Source organism: Chiloscyllium plagiosum, unplaced genomic scaffold (assembly GCF_037043375.1).
Source record: "Chiloscyllium plagiosum isolate Xiang-an unplaced genomic scaffold, Cpla_swu_hap1 HiC_scaffold_12, whole genome shotgun sequence".
In the NCBI taxonomy this organism is placed as follows: domain Eukaryota; kingdom Metazoa; phylum Chordata; class Chondrichthyes; order Orectolobiformes; family Hemiscylliidae; genus Chiloscyllium; species Chiloscyllium plagiosum.
The window spans coordinates 103,610,205-103,628,778 of record NW_028270150.1 but is presented as its reverse complement, the minus strand read 5'-3'; the positions used below and the strand labels follow the sequence as shown (position 1 = coordinate 103,628,778).

The following is an 18,574-nucleotide window of genomic DNA, read 5'->3' as shown; positions in this document are numbered from 1 at the left end:
ACGATGGGCTTTCCAAGGTCAAGGGGTGCAGAGTGCTGAGGCCGCTGTTATAATTTAGTTACCAGCGGTCCCAAGTCCTTGGGATGCCGTGGCGCCTTAATGATAAATGGGATTGTGTGGAACCAAGACAGGGTCGTGGCAGAACAGTGTTGAGAGTGTGTTGCTGGAAAAGCACAGCAGGTCAGGCAGCAGGGAAATCGATGTTTCGGGCTCCAGCATCGGCAGGCTTCCCTGTCTCCGAGCAGAACAGTGTTATCCGCTTAGGTATTGAGGAGGGCTTCCGCAGCTACTCCCGCGGGTCCCACGAAACACAAAGCGCTAGCCGGGAGGGCAAAGCGAGGGGGTGGATGGGTCAGCAAGCTCAGAGTAGTGTGATCCCGGTTCGTGAGGGGAAAAAAGAAAACGCGATGCGGTGAAATTGACATTGGAAGTGAAATTGACATAGGAAGTGAAATTGACTTTGTCAAAGCAACCCAGCGCAGGCATGGAGGGGCGGTGGGCAAGATGGAAAGGACGGGGTCAAGAGATGGCACAGACGGCGGTGTAAGGGCATGACCAAGTGTTAACGTTCATGGTGTGGTAGGGGGAGGAAGGTCGGGTCTGCAGGCAATGATAGTCTCCAGCTTAGAGTCATGAGAACCCGGAATCACTGTGTATGTGCCTGTGTGCGTGGGTGCATGTGTGTGTATCTGTGGCTGTGTGTGTGTGTGTGTGTCTGTGTGCGTGTGCATGTAGAGATGTGCGGGTCTGTGAGAGTGTGTGTGTATGCATGTGTGTGTGTGTGTGCATGTGTGTGTGTGTACTGGGGTATAAGAGGGTGCGTGAGTGGCTGTGTATGAGTGAGTTTATGAGAGAGAGCTTGTGTTTGAGAGAGGGTATGCATGAGTGTGTGGGTCGGTAGGAGAGTGCTTTTGTGTGTGTGTGTGTGTTTGTGCGTGTACGTGAAATAGTATACAGTGCAGTGTTGTCACGTGTCGTGTAACATGAACCCAAGGTCCCAGTTAAAGCCATCCCCATGGCTACCGAACTTGACTATCAGCCTCTGCTTGGCCACTTTGCATTGTTGCCTGTCCCATAGTCTGCCTTGGAGGATGGTCACCCAGGGGTCCGAGACAGAAAGTCCCAGACCGCTGAAGTGTTCTCCGACTGGGAGGTTAGAACCAGTCTGACTCAAGATTGGGACACAGACAGACTTTAACCTCACACCTTTAATGCATTGTCTGAGCTGAGATGGCACCTCTTGTTAGAAAATCTGAAGTTATCTCGAGAACGTAACTTTAAAAAGGTTCTGAGATTCTCATATTAAAGAACGGAAACTAGCAAACCCATTATAAAAGATGAAAGGCTAAAACTAAATGTGTTTAATACATCATTTCAGCTGCATGATACTTTAATCCTTTTGCTATAAATACTGTGTCTTATGGTCCTTCTTATCATCAGGTTGATCTACATCGCAAACACTCCATCCATTCTTTATCCTTCAAAGAAAATCAGTCACGTTCATCAGACACTACCTTCCCTGAACAAATCCATGACGACTATCTCGGGTGATGACGTGGAGGAGCCGGTGTTGGACTGGGGTGGACAAAGTTCAAAATCACACAATACCAGGTTATAGTCCAACTAGCTTTCGGAGCACTCCTAAAACTAGTGCTTCCAAATAAAGCTGTTGGACTGTAACCTGGTGTTGTGTGATTTTTAACTTTATCCTGGATTAAACTTTCACTCACTGTGTGGTCATTTCTATCATCTCTCAGAGTTTTATCGAGTCATTTTCTCATACTGGAAATATAAAAGCAGCTGGTCTCCATTCCTCCTATTTCTGACCTGCACCTAAAAAAATAACATGACCGATTCGATATGAGAAATAACGTTGTTTGGATATTTGTGAACTGCCCACCCACATTTCACTTGATATTAGGCTGTATTTCACAAACAACACTGAGAGTAATGTTGAAATGAGTGAAATCCGGAAACATTTCTTTTCAAATAAGATGGAAAACCAAGGAATTCTGCCATGACTCCAGTTTATGTGAATCGTGATCGACTTGACTCCTTAATCCTCCTGGGCGCATCCTCAACTTCAAAGTTGTGTCTGCACTCCAGAGGTCTGGCAACGTTGGTGTGGCTGACTCAGTGTGATGTGCAGATGTTCGTGTTTAATTACCACTGAAGTTTTCGGCTCTTTTGGTTAGGAATGGTTTTAAAATTCACAGTTTGCGATGGCCGGGAATCGAACCCGGGTCAACTGCTTGGAAGGCAGCTATGCTCACCACTATACCACCATCGCTACAGCACGCAGCCGCCTAGAAATCAGCTGATGTGCAATAATAGTTCTTGACTCTAAATTTCGATGTTGTTTTGTTGGAAATTTTGCAGTGAAATATTAGAATTGAGAAGTCATAAAAGACTGAGATTTACTGAGTGGGTAGGTCTCATTATGCCCCGCCTCACTTTTTAATACACACAAAGCAGTATTTCGGATTTCTCATCATCTGAAATCAATCAATAACAAAAATAGCACGAAAATCCCAGGGCAACCCTGGAACGATCACACAATTAAAACTTGTGAAGTTCTCAGAAAGGCTCACCTGACCGGACCGTGAACTCTGATTTCTCTTCATACAGCTTTACCACCGACTTCGGGTTTGGGTTCGGACTTACTGCATCCGCAGTTCTTTCGGGTTTTAAAACTTGGAAAGGGTTTTAGGAATACAAAAGGGCAAAAAAAAAGGATCCGTTAGACTGAGGCCATGCTGCAGTAATTGTGGAGAGGAGGGAATTCCGGGTAACAGTTCCGGAAGCAGAACCCTCTCGAGGAATATGTATTAATTTGAAGTTCGATCCCGTTGATCGATTTGCAGTTTTCTCTTTGACTTTGTAGAAGAGGGGGAGGTGTCAGTCAGCAGTAAGGGGTTTTCACGGGAGGGCATGATTTGGAGATGCCGGTGTTGGACTGGGGTATACAAAGTTAAAAATCACACAACACCAGGTTATAGTCCAACAGGTTTAATTGGAAGCACTAGCTTTCGGAGCGCTGCTCCTTCATCAGGTGGTTGTCCAAAATCTCGAGCTTCCAATTAAATCTGTTGGACTATAACCTGGTGTTGTGTGATGTTGAACTTCACAGGAGGGGGGTAGTCATGGGCAGAGGTTTAGTGAAGGTCGCTTCCACTGATGTGGGAAGGCAGTGCACGCAAAAGCCTCCCTGCCCTAGATAGGTTACCTGAACCACGATGGGCTTTCCAAGGTCAAGGGGTGCAGAGTGCTGAGGCCGCTGTTATAATTTAGTTACCAGCGGTCCCAAGTCCTTGGGATGCCGTGGCGCCTTAATGATAAATGGGATTGTGTGGAACCAAGACAGGGTCGTGGCAGAACAGTGTTGAGAGTGTGTTGCTGGAAAAGCACAGCAGGTCAGGCAGCAGGGAAATCGATGTTTCGGGCTCCAGCATCGGCAGACTTCCCTGTCTCCGAGCAGAACAGTGTTATCCGCTGAGGTATTGAGGAGGGCTTCCGCAGCTACTCCCGCGGGTCCCACGAAACACAAAGCGCTAGCCGGGAGGGCAAAGCGAGGGGGTGGATGGGTCAGCAAGCTCAGAGTAGTGTGATCCCGGTTCGTGAGGGGAAAAAAGAAAACGCGATGCGGTGAAATTGACATAGGAAGTGAAATTGACATTGGAAGTGAAATTGACTTTGTCAAAGCAACCCAGCGCAGGCATGGAGGGGCGGTGGGCAAGATGGAAAGGACGGGGTCAAGAGAGGGCACAGACGGCGGTGTAAGGGCATGACCAAGTGTTAACGTTCATGGTGTGGTAGGGGGAGGAAGGTCGGGTCTGCAGGCAATGATAGTCTCCAGCTTAGAGTCATGAGAACCCGGAATCACTGTGTATGTGCCTGTGTGTGTGGGTGCATGTGTGTGTATCTGTGGCTGTGTGTGTGTGTGTGTGTGTGTGTGTGTGTGACTGTGTGCGTGTGCATGTAGAGATGTGCGGGTCTGTGAGAGTGTGTGTGTATGCATGTGTGTATGTGTGTGTGTACTGGGGTTTCAGAGGGTGCGTGAGTGGCTGTGTATGAGTGAGTTTATGAGAGAGAGCTTGTGTTTGAGAGAGGGTATGCATGAGTGTGTGGGTCGGTAGGAGTGTGCTTTTGTGTGTGTGTGTGTGCGTGTGTTTGTGCGTGTACGTGAAATAGTATACAGTGCAGTGTTGTCACGTGTCGTGTAACATGAACCCAAGGTCCCAGTTAAAGCCATCCCCATGGCTACCGAACTTGACTATCAGCCTCTGCTTGACCACTTTGCATTGTTGCCTGTCCCATAGTCTGCCTTGGAGGATGGTCACCCAGGGGTCCGAGACAGAAAGTCCCAGACCGCTGAAGTGTTCTCCGACTGGGAGGTTAGAACCAGTCTGACTCAAGATTGGGACACAGACAGACTTTAACCTCACACCTTTAATGCATTGTCTGAGCTGAGATGGCACCTCTTGTTAGAAAATCTGAAGTTATCTCGAGAACGTAACTTTAAAAAGGTTCTGAGATTCTCATATTAAAGAACGGAAACTAGCAAACCCATTATAAAAGATGAAAGGCTAAAACTGAATGTGTTTAATACATCATTTCAGCTGCATGATACTTTAATCCTTTTGCTATAAATACTGTGTCTTATGGTCCTTCTTATCATCAGGTTGATCTACATCGCAAACACTCCATCCATTCTTTATCCTTCAAAGAAAATCAGTCACGTTCATCAGACACTACCTTCCCTTAACAAATCCATGATGACTATCTCGGGTGATGACGTGGAGGAGCCGGTGTTGGACTGGGGTGGACAAAGTTCAAAATCACACAATACCAGGTTATAGTCCAACTAGCTTTCGGAGCACTCCTAAAATTAGTGCTTCCAAATAAAGTTGTTGGACTGTAACCTGGTGTTGTGTGATTTTTAACTTTATCCTGGATTAAACTTTCACTCACTGTGTGGTCATTTCTATCATCTCTCAGAGTTTTATCGAGTCATTTTCTCATACTGGAAATATAAAAGCAGCTGGTCTCCATTCCTCCTATTTCTGACCTGCACCTAAAAAAATAACATGACCGATTCGATATGAGAAATAACGTTGTTCGGATATTTGTGAACTGCCCACCCACATTTCACTTGATATTAGGCTGTATTTCACAAACAACACTGAGAGTAATGTTGAAATGAGTGAAATCCGGAAACATTTCTTTTCAAATAAGATGGAAAACCAAGGAATTCTGCCATGACTCCAGTTTATGTGAATCGTGATCGACTTGACTCCTTAATCCTCCTGGGCGCATCCTCAACTTCAAAGTTGTGTCTGCACTCCAGAGGTCTGGCAACGTTGGTGTGGCTGACTCAGTGTGATGTGCAGATGTTCGTGTTTAATTACCACTGAAGTTTTCGGCTCTTTTGGTTAGGAATGGTTTTAAAATTCACAGTTTGCGATGGCCGGGAATCGAACCCGGGTCAACTGCTTGGAAGGCAGCTATGCTCACCACTATACCACCATCGCTACAGCACGCAGCCGCATAGAAATCAGCTGATGTGCAATAATAGTTCTTGACTCTAAATTTCGATGTTGTTTTGTTGGAAATTTTGCAGTGAAATATTAGAATTGAGAAGTCATAAAAGACTGAGATTTACTGAGTGGGTAGGTCTCATTATGCCCCGCCTCACTTTTTAATACACACAAAGCAGTATTTCGGATTTCTCATCATCTGAAATCAATCAATAACAAAAATAGCACGAAAATCCCAGGGCAACCCTGGAACGATCACACAATTAAAACTTGTGAAGTTCTCAGAAAGGCTCACCTGACCGGACCGTGAACTCTGATTTCTCTTCATACAGCTTTACCACCGACTTCGGGTTTGGGTTCGGACTTACTGCATCCGCAGTTCTTTCGGGTTTTAAAACTTGGAAAGGGTTTTAGGAATACAAAAGGGCAAAAAAAAAGGATCCGTTAGACTGAGGCCATGCTGCAGTAATTGTGGAGAGGAGGGAATTCCGGGTAACAGTTCCGGAAGCAGAACCCTCTCGAGGAATATGTATTAATTTGAAGTTCGATCCCGTTGATCGATTTGCAGTTTTCTCTTTGACTTTGTAGAAGAGGGGGAGGTGTCAGTCAGCAGTAAGGGGTTTTCACGGGAGGGCATGATTTGGAGATGCCGGTGTTGGACTGGGGTATACAAAGTTAAAAATCACACAACACCAGGTTATAGTCCAACAGGTTTAATTGGAAGCACTAGCTTTCGGAGCGCTGCTCCTTCATCAGGTGGTTGTCCAAAATCTCGAGCTTCCAATTAAATCTGTTGGACTATAACCTGGTGTTGTGTGATGTTGAACTTCACAGGAGGTGGGTAGTCATGGGCAGATGTTTAGTGAAGGTCGCTTCCACTGATGTGGGAAGGCAGTGCACGCAAAAGCCTCCCTGCCCTAGATAGGTTACCTGAACCACGATGGGCTTTCCAAGGTCAAGGGGTGCAGAGTGCTGAGGCCGCTGTTATAATTTAGTTACCAGCGGTCCCAAGTCCTTGGGATGCCGTGGCGCCTTAATGATAAATGGGATTGTGTGGAACCAAGACAGGGTCGTGGCAGAACAGTGTTGAGAGTGTGTTGCTGGAAAAGCACAGCAGGTCAGGCAGCAGGGAAATCGATGTTTCGGGCTCCAGCATCGGCAGACTTCCCTGTCTCCGAGCAGAACAGTGTTATCCGCTTAGGTATTGAGGAGGGCTTCCGCAGCTACTCCCGCGGGTCCCACGAAACACAAAGCGCTAGCCGGGAGGGCAAAGCGAGGGGGTGGATGGGTCAGCAAGCTCAGAGTAGTGTGATCCCGGTTCGGTGAGGGGAAAAAAGAAAACGCGATGCGGTGAAATTGACATAGGAAGTGAAATTGACATAGGAAGTGAAATTGACTTTGTCAAAGCAACCCAGCGCAGGCATGGAGGGGCGGTGGGCAAGATGGAAAGGACGGGGTCAAGAGAGGGCACAGACGGCGGTGTAAGGGCATGACCAAGTGTTAACGTTCATGGTGTGGTAGGGGGAGGAAGGTCGGGTCTGCAGGCAATGATAGTCTCCAGCTTAGAGTCATGAGAACCCGGAATCACTGTGTATGTGCCTGTGTGTGTGGGTGCATGTGTGTGTATCTGTGGCTGTGTGTGTGTGTGTGTGTGTGTGTGTGACTGTGTGCGTGTGCATGTAGAGATGTGCGGGTCTGTGAGAGTGTGTGTGTATGCATGTGTGTGTGTGTGTGCATGTGTGTGTGTACTGGGGTATAAGAGGGTGCGTGAGTGGCTGTGTATGAGTGAGTTTATGAGAGAGAGCTTGTGTTTGAGAGAGGGTATGCATGAGTGTGTGGGTCGGTAGGAGTGTGCTTTTGTGTGTGTGTGTGTGTTTGTGCGTGTACGTGAAATAGTATACAGTGCAGTGTTGTCACGTGTCGTGTAACATGAACCCAAGGTCCCAGTTAAAGCCATCCCCATGGCTACCGAACTTGACTATCAGCCTCTGCTTGGCCACTTTGCATTGTTGCCTGTCCCATAGTCTGCCTTGGAGGATGGTCACCCAGGGGTCCGAGACAGAAAGTCCCAGACCGCTGAAGTGTTCTCCGACTGGGAGGTTAGAACCAGTCTGACTCAAGCTTGGGACACAGACAGACTTTAACCTCACACCTTTAATGCATTGTCTGAGCTGAGATGGCACCTCTTGTTAGAAAATCTGAAGTTATCTCGAGAACGTAACTTTAAAAAGGTTCTGAGATTCTCATATTAAAGAACGGAAACTAGCAAACCCATTATAAAAGATGAAAGGCTAAAACTAAATGTGTTTAATACATCATTTCAGCTGCATGATACTTTAATCCTTTTGCTATAAATACTGTGTCTTATGGTCCTTCTTATCATCAGGTTGATCTACATCGCAAACACTCCATCCATTCTTTATCCTTCAAAGAAAATCAGTCACGTTCATCAGACACTACCTTCCCTTAACAAATCCATGACGACTATCTCGGGTGATGACGTGGAGGAGCCGGTGTTGGACTGGGGTGGACAAAGTTCAAAATCACACAATACCAGGTTATAGTCCAACTAGCTTTCGGAGCACTCCTAAAACTAGTGCTTCCAAATAAAGCTGTTGGACTGTAACCTGGTGTTTTATCGAGTCATTTTCTCATACTGGAAATATAAAAGCAGCTGGTCTCCATTCCTCCTATTTCTGACCTGCACCTAAAAAAATAACATGACCGATTCGATATGAGAAATAACGTTGTTTGGATATTTGTGAACTGCCCACCCACATTTCACTTGATATTAGGCTGTATTTCACAAACAACACTGAGAGTAATGTTGAAATGAGTGAAATCCGGAAACATTTCTTTTCAAATAAGATGGAAAACCAAGGAATTCTGCCATGACTCCAGTTTATGTGAATCGTGATCGACTTGACTCCTTAATCCTCCTGGGCGCATCCTCAACCTCAAAGTTGTGTCTGCACTCCAGAGGTCTGGCAACGTTGGTGTGGCTGACTCAGTGTGATGTGCAGATGTTCGTGTTTCATTACCACTGAAGTTTTCGGCTCTTTTCGTTAGGAATGGTTTTAAAATTCACAGTTTGCGATGGCCGGGAATCGAACCCGGGTCAACTGCTTGGAAGGCAGCTATGCTCACCACTATACCACCATCGCTACAGCACGCAACCGCCTAGAAATCAGCTGATGTGCAATAATAGTTCTTGACTCTAAATTTCGATGTTGTTTTGTTGGAAATTTTGCAGTGAAATATTAGAATTGAGAAGTCATAAAAGACTGAGATTTACTGAGTGGGTAGGTCTCATTATGCCCCGCCTCACTTTTTAATACACACAAAGCAGTATTTCGGATTTCTCATCATCTGAAATCAATCAATAACAAAAATAGCACGAAAATCCCAGGGCAACCCTGGAACGATCACACAATTAAAACTTGTGAAGTTCTCAGAAAGGGTCACCTGACCGGACCGTGAACTCTGATTTCTCTTCATACAGCTTTACCACCGACTTCGGGTTTGGTTTCGGACTTACTGCATCCGCAGTTCTTTCGGGTTTTAAAACTTGGAAAGGGTTTTAGGAAAACAAAAGGGCAAAAAAAAAGGATCCGTTAGACTGAGGCCATGCTGCAGTAATTGTGGAGAGGAGGGAATTCCGGGTAACAGTTCCGGAAGCAGAACCCTCTCGAGGAATATGTATTAATTTGAAGTTCGATCCCGTTGATCGATTTGCAGTTTTCTCTTTGACTTTGTAGAAGACGGGGAGGTGTCAGTCAGCAGTAAGGGGTTTTCACGGGAGGGCATGATTTGGAGATGCCGGTGTTGGACTGGGGTATACAAAGTTAAAAATCCACACAACACCAGGTTATAGTCCAACAGGTTTAATTGGAAGCACTAGCTTTCGGAGCGCTGCTCCTTCATCAGGTGGTTGTCCAAAATCTCGAGCTTCCAATTAAATCTGTTGGACTATAACCTGGTGTTGTGTGATGTTGAACTTCACAGGAGGGGGGTAGTCATGGGCAGAGGTTTAGTGAAGGTCGCTTCCACTGATGTGGGAAGGCAGTGCACGCAAAAGCCTCCCTGCCCTAGATAGGTTACCTGAACCACGATGGGCTTTCCAAGGTCAAGGGGTGCAGAGTGCTGAGGCCGCTGTTATAATTTAGTTACCAGCGGTCCCAAGTCCTTGGGATGCCGTGGCGCCTTAATGATAAATGGGATTGTGTGGAACCAAGACAGGGTCGTGGCAGAACAGTGTTGAGAGTGTGTTGCTGGAAAAGCACAGCAGGTCAGGCAGCAGGGAAATCGATGTTTCGGGCTCCAGCATCGGCAGACTTCCCTGTCTCCGAGCAGAACAGTGTTATCCGCTTAGGTATTGAGGAGGGCTTCCGCAGCTACTCCCGCGGGTCCCACGAAACACAAAGCGCTAGCCGGGAGGGCAAAGCGAGGGGGTGGATGGGTCAGCAAGCTCAGAGTAGTGTGATCCCGGTTCGGTGAGGGGAAAAAAGAAAACGCGATGCGGTGAAATTGACATAGGAAGTGAAATTGACATAGGAAGTGAAATTGACTTTGTCAAAGCAACCCAGCGCAGGCATGGAGGGGCGGTGGGCAAGATGGAAAGGACGGGGTCAAGAGAGGACACAGACGGCGGTGTAAGGGCATGACCAAGTGTTAACGTTCATGGTGTGGTAGGGGGAGGAAGGTCGGGTCTGCAGGCAATGATAGTCTCCAGCTTAGAGTCATGAGAACCCGGAATCACTGTGTATGTGCCTGTGTGTGTGGGTGCATGTGTGTGTATCTGTGGCTGTGTGTGTGTGTGTGTGTCTGTGTGCGTGTGCATGTAGAGATGTGCGGGTCTGTGTGAGTGTGTGTGTGTGCATGTGTGTGTGTACTGGGGTATAAGAGGGTGCGTGAGTGGCTGTGTATGAGTGAGTTTATGAGAGAGAGCTTGTGTTTGAGAGAGGGTATGCATGAGTGTGTGGGTCGGTAGGAGTGTGCTTTTGTGTGTGTGTGTGTGCGTGTGTTTGTGCGTGTACGTGAAATAGTATACAGTGCAGTGTTGTCACGTGTCGTGTAACATGAACCCAAGGTCCCAGTTAAAGCCATCCCCATGGCTACCGAACTTGACTATCAGCCTCTGCTTGGCCACTTTGCATTGTTGCCTGTCCCATAGTCTGCCTTGGAGGATGGTCACCCAGGGGTCCGAGACAGAAAGTCCCAGACCGCTGAAGTGTTCTCCGACTGGGAGGTTAGAACCAGTCTGACTCAAGGTTGGGACACAGACAGACTTTAACCTCACACCTTTAATGCATTGTCTGAGCTGAGATGGCACCTCTTGTTAGAAAATCTGAAGTTATCTCGAGAACGTAACTTTAAAAAGGTTCTGAGATTCTCATATTAAAGAACGGAAACTAGCAAACCCATTATAAAAGATGAAAGGCTAAAACTAAATGTGTTTAATACATCATTTCAGCTGCATGATACTTTAATCCTTTTGCAATAAATACTGTGTCTTATGGTCCTTCTTATCATCAGGTTGATCTACATCGCAAACACTCCATCCATTCTTTATCCTTCAAAGAAAATCAGTCACGTTCATCAGACACTACCTTCCCTTAACAAATCCATGATGACTATCTCGGGTGATGACGTGGAGGAGCCGGTGTTGGACTGGGGTGGACAAAGTTCAAAATCACACAATACCAGGTTATAGTCCAACTAGCTTTCGGAGCACTCCTAAAACTAGTGCTTCCAAATAAAGCTGTTGGACTGTAACCTGGTGTTGTGTGATTTTTAACTTTATCCTGGATTAAACTTTCACTCACTGTGTGGTCATTTCTATCATCTCTCAGAGTTTTATCGAGTCATTTTCTCATACTGGAAATATAAAAGCAGCTGGTCTCCATTCCTCCTATTTCTGACCTGCACCTAAAAAAATAACATGACCGATTCGATATGAGAAATAACGTTGTTTGGATATTTGTGAACTGCCCACCCACATTTCACTTGATATTAGGCTGTATTTCACAAACAACACTGAGAGTAATGTTGAAATGAGTGAAATCCGGAAACATTTCTTTTCAAATAAGATGGAAAACCAAGGAATTCTGCCATGACTCCAGTTTATGTGAATCGTGATCGACTTGACTCCTTAATCCTCCTGGGCGCATCCTCAACTTCAAAGTTGTGTCTGCACTCCAGAGGTCTGGCAACGTTGGTGTGGCTGACTCAGTGTGATGTGCAGATGTTCGTGTTTAATTACCACTGAAGTTTTCGGCTCTTTTGGTTAGGAATGGTTTTAAAATTCACGGTTTGCGATGGCCGGGAATCGAACCCGGGTCAACTGCTTGGAAGGCAGCTATGCTCACCACTATACCACCATCGCTACAGCACGCAGCCGCCTAGAAATCAGCTGATGTGCAATAATAGTTCTTGACTCTAAATTTCGATGTTGTTTTGTTGGAAATTTTGCAGTGAAATATTAGAATTGAAAAGTCATAAAAGACTGAGATTTACTGAGTGGGTAGGTCTCATTATGCCCCGCCTCACTTTTTAATACACATAAAGCAGTATTTCGGATTTCTCATCATCTGAAATCAATCAATAACAAAAATAGCACGAAAATCCCAGGGCAACCCTGGAACGATCACACAATTAAAACTTGTGAAGTTCTCAGAAAGGCTCACCTGACCGGACCGTGAACTCTGATTTCTCTTCATACAGCTTTACCACCGACTTCGGGTTTGGGTTCGGACTTACTGCATCCGCAGTTCTTTCGGGTTTTAAAACTTGGAAAGGGTTTTAGGAATACAAAAGGGCAAAAAAAAAGGATCCGTTAGACTGAGGCCATGCTGCAGTAATTGTGGAGAGGAGGGAATTCCGGGTAACAGTTCCGGAAGCAGAACCCTCTCGAGGAATATGTATTAATTTGAAGTTCGATCCCGTTGATCGATTTGCAGTTTTCTCTTTGACTTTGTAGAAGAGGGGGAGGTGTCAGTCAGCAGTAAGGGGTTTTCACGGGAGGGCATGATTTGGAGATGCCGGTGTTGGACTGGGGTATACAAAGTTAAAAATCACACAACACCAGGTTATAGTCCAACAGGTTTAATTGGAAGCACTAGCTTTCGGAGCGCTGCTCCTTCATCAGGTGGTTGTCCAAAATCTCGAGCTTCCAATTAAATCTGTTGGACTATAACCTGGTGTTGTGTGATGTTGAACTTCACAGGAGGGGGGTAGTCATGGGCAGAGGTTTAGTGAAGGTCGCTTCCACTGATGTGGGAAGGCAGTGCACGCAAAAGCCTCCCTGCCCTAGATAGGTTACCTGAACCACGATGGGCTTTCCAAGGTCAAGGGGTGCAGAGTGCTGAGGCCGCTGTTATAATTTAGTTACCAGCGGTCCCAAGTCCTTGGGATGCCGTGGCGCCTTAATGATAAATGGGATTGTGTGGAACCAAGACAGGGTCGTGGCAGAACAGTGTTGAGAGTGTGTTGCTGGAAAAGCACAGCAGGTCAGGCAGCAGGGAAATCGATGTTTCGGGCTCCAGCATCGGCAGACTTCCCTGTCTCCGAGCAGAACAGTGTTATCCGCTTAGGTATTGAGGAGGGCTTCCGCAGCTACTCCCGCGGGTCCCACGAAACACAAAGCGCTAGCCGGGAGGGCAAAGCGAGGGGGTGGATGGGTCAGCAAGCTCAGAGTAGTGTGATCCCGGTTCGTGAGGGGAAAAAAGAAAACGCGATGCGGTGAAATTGACATAGGAAGTGAAATTGACATAGGAAGTGAAATTGACTTTGTCAAAGCAACCCAGCGCAGGCATGGAGGGGCGGTGGGCAAGATGGAAAGGACGGGGTCAAGAGAGGGCACAGGGGGAGGAAGGTCGGGTCTGCAGGCAATGGTAGTCTCCAGCTTAGAGTCATGAGAACCCGGAATCACTGTGTATGTGCCTGTGTGTGTGGGTGCATGTGTGTGTATCTGTGGCTGTGTGTGTGTGTGTGTGTGACTGTGTGCGTGTGCATGTAGAGATGTGCGGGTCTGTGAGAGTGTGTGTGTATGCATGTGTGTGTGTGTGTGTGCATGTGTGTGTGTACTGGGGTATAAGAGGGTGCGTGAGTGGCTGTGTATGAGTGAGTTTATGAGAGAGAGCTTGTGTTTGAGAGAGGGTATGCATGAGTGTGTGGGTCGGTAGGAGTGTGCTTTTGTGTGTGTGTGTGTGCGTGTGTTTGTGCGTGTACGTGAAATAGTATACAGTGCAGTGTTGTCACGTGTCGTGTAACATGAACCCAAGGTCCCAGTTAAAGCCATCCCCATGGCTACCGAACTTGACTATCAGCCTCTGCTTGGCCACTTTGCATTGTTGCCTGTCCCATAGTCTGCCTTGGAGGATGGTCACCCAGGGGTCCGAGACAGAAAGTCCCAGACCGCTGAAGTGTTCTCCGACTGGGAGGTTAGAACCAGTCTGACTCAAGATTGGGACACAGACAGACTTTAACCTCACACCTTTAATGCATTGTCTGAGCTGAGATGGCACCTCTTGTTAGAAAATCTGAAGTTATCTCGAGAACGTAACTTTAAAAAGGTTCTGAGATTCTCATATTAAAGAACGGAAACTAGCAAACCCATTATAAAAGATGAAAGGCTAAAACTAAATGTGTTTAATACATCATTTCAGCTGCATGATACTTTAATCCTTTTGCTATAAATACTGTGTCTTATGGTCCTTCTTATCATCAGGTTGATCTACATCGCAAACACTCCATCCATTCTTTATCCTTCAAAGAAAATCAGTCACGTTCATCAGACACTACCTTCCCTTAACAAATCCATGATGACTATCTCGGGTGATGACGTGGAGGAGCCGGTGTTGGACTGGGGTGGACAAAGTTCAAAATCACACAATACCAGGTTATAGTCCAACTAGCTTTCGGAGCACTCCTAAAACTAGTGCTTCCAAATAAAGCTGTTGGACTGTAACCTGGTGTTGTGTGATTTTTAACTTTATCCTGGATTAAACTTTCACTCACTGTGTGGTCATTTCTATCATCTCTCAGAGTTTTATCGAGTCATTTTCTCATACTGGAAATATAAAAGCAGCTGGTCTCCATTCCTTCTATTTCTGACCTGCACCTAAAAAAATAACATGACCGATTCGATATGAGAAATAACGGTGTTTGGATATTTGTGAACTGCCCACCCACATTTCACTTGATATTAGGCTGTATTTCACAAACAACACTGAGAGTAATGTTGAAATGAGTGAAATCCGGAAACATTTCTTTTCAAATAAGATGGAAAACCAAGGAATTCTGCCATGACTCCAGTTTATGTGAATCGTGATCGACTTGACTCCTTAATCCTCCTGGGCGCATCCTCAACTTCAAAGTTGTGTCTGCACTCCAGAGGTCTGGCAACGTTGGTGTGGCTGACTCAGTGTGATGTGCAGATGTTAGTGTTTCATTACCACTGAAGTTTACGGCTCTTTTGGTTAGGAATGATTTTAAAATTCACAGTTTGCGATGGCCGGGAATCGAACCCGGGTCAACTGCTTGGAAGGCAGCTATGCTCACCACTATACCACCATCGCTACAGCACGCAACCGCCTAGAAATCAGCTGATGTGCAATAATAGTTCTTGACTCTAAATTTCGATGTTGTTTTGTTGGAAATTTTGCAGTGAAATATTAGAATTGAGAAGTCATAAAAGACTGAGATTTACTGAGTGGGTAGGTCTCATTATGCCCCGCCTCACTTTTTAATACACACAAAGCCGTATTTCGGATTTCTCATCATCTGAAATCAATCAATAACAAAAATAGCACGAAAATCCCAGGGCAACCCTGGAACGATCACACAATTAAAACTTGTGAAGTTCTCAGAAAGGCTCACCTGACCGGACCGTGAACTCTGATTTCTCTTCATACAGCTTTACCACCGACTTCGGGTTTGGGTTCGGACTTACTGCATCCGCAGTTCTTTCGGGTTTTAAAACTTGGAAAGGGTTTTAGGAATACAAAAGGGCAAAAAAAAGGATCCGTTAGACTGAGGCCATGCTGCAGTAATTGTGGAGAGGAGGGAATTCCGGGTAACAGTTCCGGAAGCAGAACCCTCTCGAGGAATATGTATTAATTTGAAGTTCGATCCCGTTGATCGATTTGCAGTTTTCTCTTTGACTTTGTAGAAGAGGGGGAGGTGTCAGTCAGCAGTAAGGGGTTTTCACGGGAGGGCATGATTTGGAGATGCCGGTGTTGGACTGGGGTATACAAAGTTAAAAATCACACAACACCAGGTTATAGTCCAACAGGTTTAATTGGAAGCACTAGCTTTCGGAGCGCTGCTCCTTCATCAGGTGGTTGTCCAAAATCTCGAGCTTCCAATTAAATCTGTTGGACTATAACCTGGTGTTGTGTGATGTTGAACTTCACAGGAGGGGGGTAGTCATGGGCAGAGGTTTAGTGAAGGTCGCTTCCACTGATGTGGGAAGGCAGTGCACGCAAAAGCCTCCCTGCCCTAGATAGGTTACCTGAACCACGATGGGCTTTCCAAGGTCAAGGGGTGCAGAGTGCTGAGGCCGCTGTTATAATTTAGTTACCAGCGGTCCCAAGTCCTTGGGATGCCGTGGCGCCTTAATGATAAATGGGATTGTGTGGAACCAAGACAGGGTCGTGGCAGAACAGTGTTGAGAGTGTGTTGCTGGAAAAGCACAGCAGGTCAGGCAGCAGGGAAATCGATGTTTCGGGCTCCAGCATCGGCAGACTTCCCTGTCTCCGAGCAGAACAGTGTTATCCGCTTAGGTATTGAGGAGGGCTTCCGCAGCTACTCCCGCGGGTCCCACGAAACACAAAGCGCTAGCCGGGAGGGCAAAGCGAGGGGGTGGATGGGTCAGCAAGCTCAGAGTAGTGTGATCCCGGTTCGTGAGGGGAAAAAAGAAAACGCGATGCGGTGAAATTGACATAGGAAGTGAAATTGACATAGGAAGTGAAATTGACTTTGTCAAAGCAACCCAGCGCAGGCATGGAGGGGCGGTGGGCAAGATGGAAAGGACGGGGTCAAGAGAGGGCACAGACGGCGGTGTAAGGGCATGACCAAGTGTTAACGTTCATGGTGTGGTAGGGGGAGGAAGGTCGGGTCTGCAGGCAATGGTAGTCTCCAGCTTAGAGTCATGAGAACCCGGAATCACTGTGTATGTGCCTGTGTGTGTGGGTGCATGTGTGTGTATCTGTGGCTGTGTGTGTGTGTGTGTGTGTGTCTGTGTGCGTGTGTGTGCATGTGTGTGTGTACTGGGGTATAAGAGGGTGCGTGAGTGGCTGTGTATGAGTGAGTTTATGAGAGAGAGCTTGTGTTTGAGAGAGGGTATGCATGAGTGTGTGGGTCGGTAGGAGTGTACTTTTGTGTTTGTGTGTGTGTGTTTGTGCGTGTACGTGAAATAGTATACAGTGCAGTGTTGTCACGTGTCGTGTAACATGAACCCAAGGTCCCAGTGAAAGCCATCCCCATGGCTACCGAACTTGACTATCAGCCTCTGCTTGGCCACTTTGCATTGTTGCCTGTCCCATAGTCTGCCTTGGAGGATGGTCACCCAGGGGTCCGAGACAGAAAGTCCCAGACCGCTGAAGTGTTCTCCGACTGGGAGGTTAGAACCAGTCTGACTCAAGATTGGGACACAGACAGACTTTAACCTCACACCTTTAATGCATTGTCTGAGCTGAGATGGCACCTCTTGTTAGAAAATCTGAAGTTATCTCGAGAACGTAACTTTAAAAAGGTTCTGAGATTCTCATGTTAAAGAACGGAAACTAGCAAACCCATTATAAAAGATGAAAGGCTAAAACTAAATGTGTTTAATACATCATTTCAGCTGCATGATACTTTAATCCTTTTGCTATAAATACTGTGTCTTATGGTCCTTCTTATCATCAGGTTGATCTACATCGCAAACACTCCATCCATTCTTTATCCTTCAAAGAAAATCAGTCACGTTCATCAGACACTACCTTCCCTTAACAAATCCATGATGACTATCTCGGGTGATGACGTGGAGGAGCCGGTGTTGGACTGGGGTGGACAAAGTTCAAAATCACACAATACCAGGTTATAGTCCAACTAGCTTTCGGAGCACTCCTAAAACTAGTGCTTCCAAATAAAGCTGTTGGACTGTAACCTGGTGTTGTGTGATTTTTAACTTTATCCTGGATTAAACTTTCACTCACTGTGTGGTCATTTCTATCATCTCTCAGAGTTTTATCGAGTCATTTTCTCATACTGGAAATATAAAAGCAGCTGGTCTCCATTCCTCCTATTTCTGACCTGCACCTAAAAAAATAACATGACCGATTCGATATGAGAAATAACGTTGTTTGGATATTTGTGAACTGCCCACCCACATTTCACTTGATATTAGGCTGTATTTCACAAACAACACTGAGAGTAATGTTGAAATGAGTGAAATCCGGAAACATTTCTTTTCAAATAAGATGGAAAACCAAGGAATTCTGCCATGACTCCAGTTTATGTGAATCGTGATCGACTTGACTCCTTAATCCTCCTGGGCGCATCCTCAACTTCAAAGTTGTGTCTGCACTCCAGAGGTCTGGCAACGTTGGTGTGGCTGACTCAGTGTGATGTGCAGATGTTAGTGTTTAATTACCACTTAAGTTTTCGGCTCTTTTGGTTAGGAATGGTTTTAAAATTCACAGTTTGCGATGGCCGGGAATCGAACCCGGGTCAACAGCTTGGAAGGCAGCTATGCTCACCACTATACCACCATCGCTACCGCACGTAGCCGCCTAGAAATCAGCTGATGTGCAATAATAGTTCTTGACTCTAAATTTCGATGTTGTTTTGTTGGAAATTTTGCAGTGAAATATTAGAATTGAGAAGTCATAAAAGACTGAGATTTACTGAGTGGGTAGGTCTCATTATGCCCCGCCTCACTTTTTAATACACACAAAGCAGAATTTCGGATTTCTCATCATCTGAAATCAATCAATAACAAAAATAGCACGAAAATCCCAGGGCAACCCTGGAACGATCACACAATTAAAACT

General features: G+C 46.1%; 6 non-coding genes across 6 annotated transcripts; all 6 read right to left on the bottom strand.

Annotated features, from left to right (window-relative positions):
* Positions 1-2,218: 2,218 nt before the first annotated feature.
* Positions 2,219-2,290, bottom strand: trnag-ucc (transfer RNA glycine (anticodon UCC)). Its single transcript has one exon. It is a non-coding gene; the product is annotated as a tRNA-Gly (tRNA).
* A 3,169-nt stretch (positions 2,291-5,459) lies between these two features.
* On the bottom strand, positions 5,460-5,531 carry trnag-ucc (transfer RNA glycine (anticodon UCC)). Its single transcript has one exon. It is a non-coding gene; the product is annotated as a tRNA-Gly (tRNA).
* Positions 5,532-8,629: 3,098 nt separating this feature from the next.
* trnag-ucc (transfer RNA glycine (anticodon UCC)) lies at positions 8,630-8,701 on the bottom strand. The gene has a single exon. It is a non-coding gene; the product is annotated as a tRNA-Gly (tRNA).
* Positions 8,702-11,850: 3,149 nt separating this feature from the next.
* trnag-ucc (transfer RNA glycine (anticodon UCC)) lies at positions 11,851-11,922 on the bottom strand. Its single transcript has one exon. It is a non-coding gene; the product is annotated as a tRNA-Gly (tRNA).
* A 3,121-nt stretch (positions 11,923-15,043) lies between these two features.
* trnag-ucc (transfer RNA glycine (anticodon UCC)) lies at positions 15,044-15,115 on the bottom strand. Its single transcript has one exon. It is a non-coding gene; the product is annotated as a tRNA-Gly (tRNA).
* Positions 15,116-18,225: 3,110 nt separating this feature from the next.
* On the bottom strand, positions 18,226-18,297 carry trnag-ucc (transfer RNA glycine (anticodon UCC)). The gene has a single exon. It is a non-coding gene; the product is annotated as a tRNA-Gly (tRNA).
* Positions 18,298-18,574: the final 277 nt, after the last annotated feature.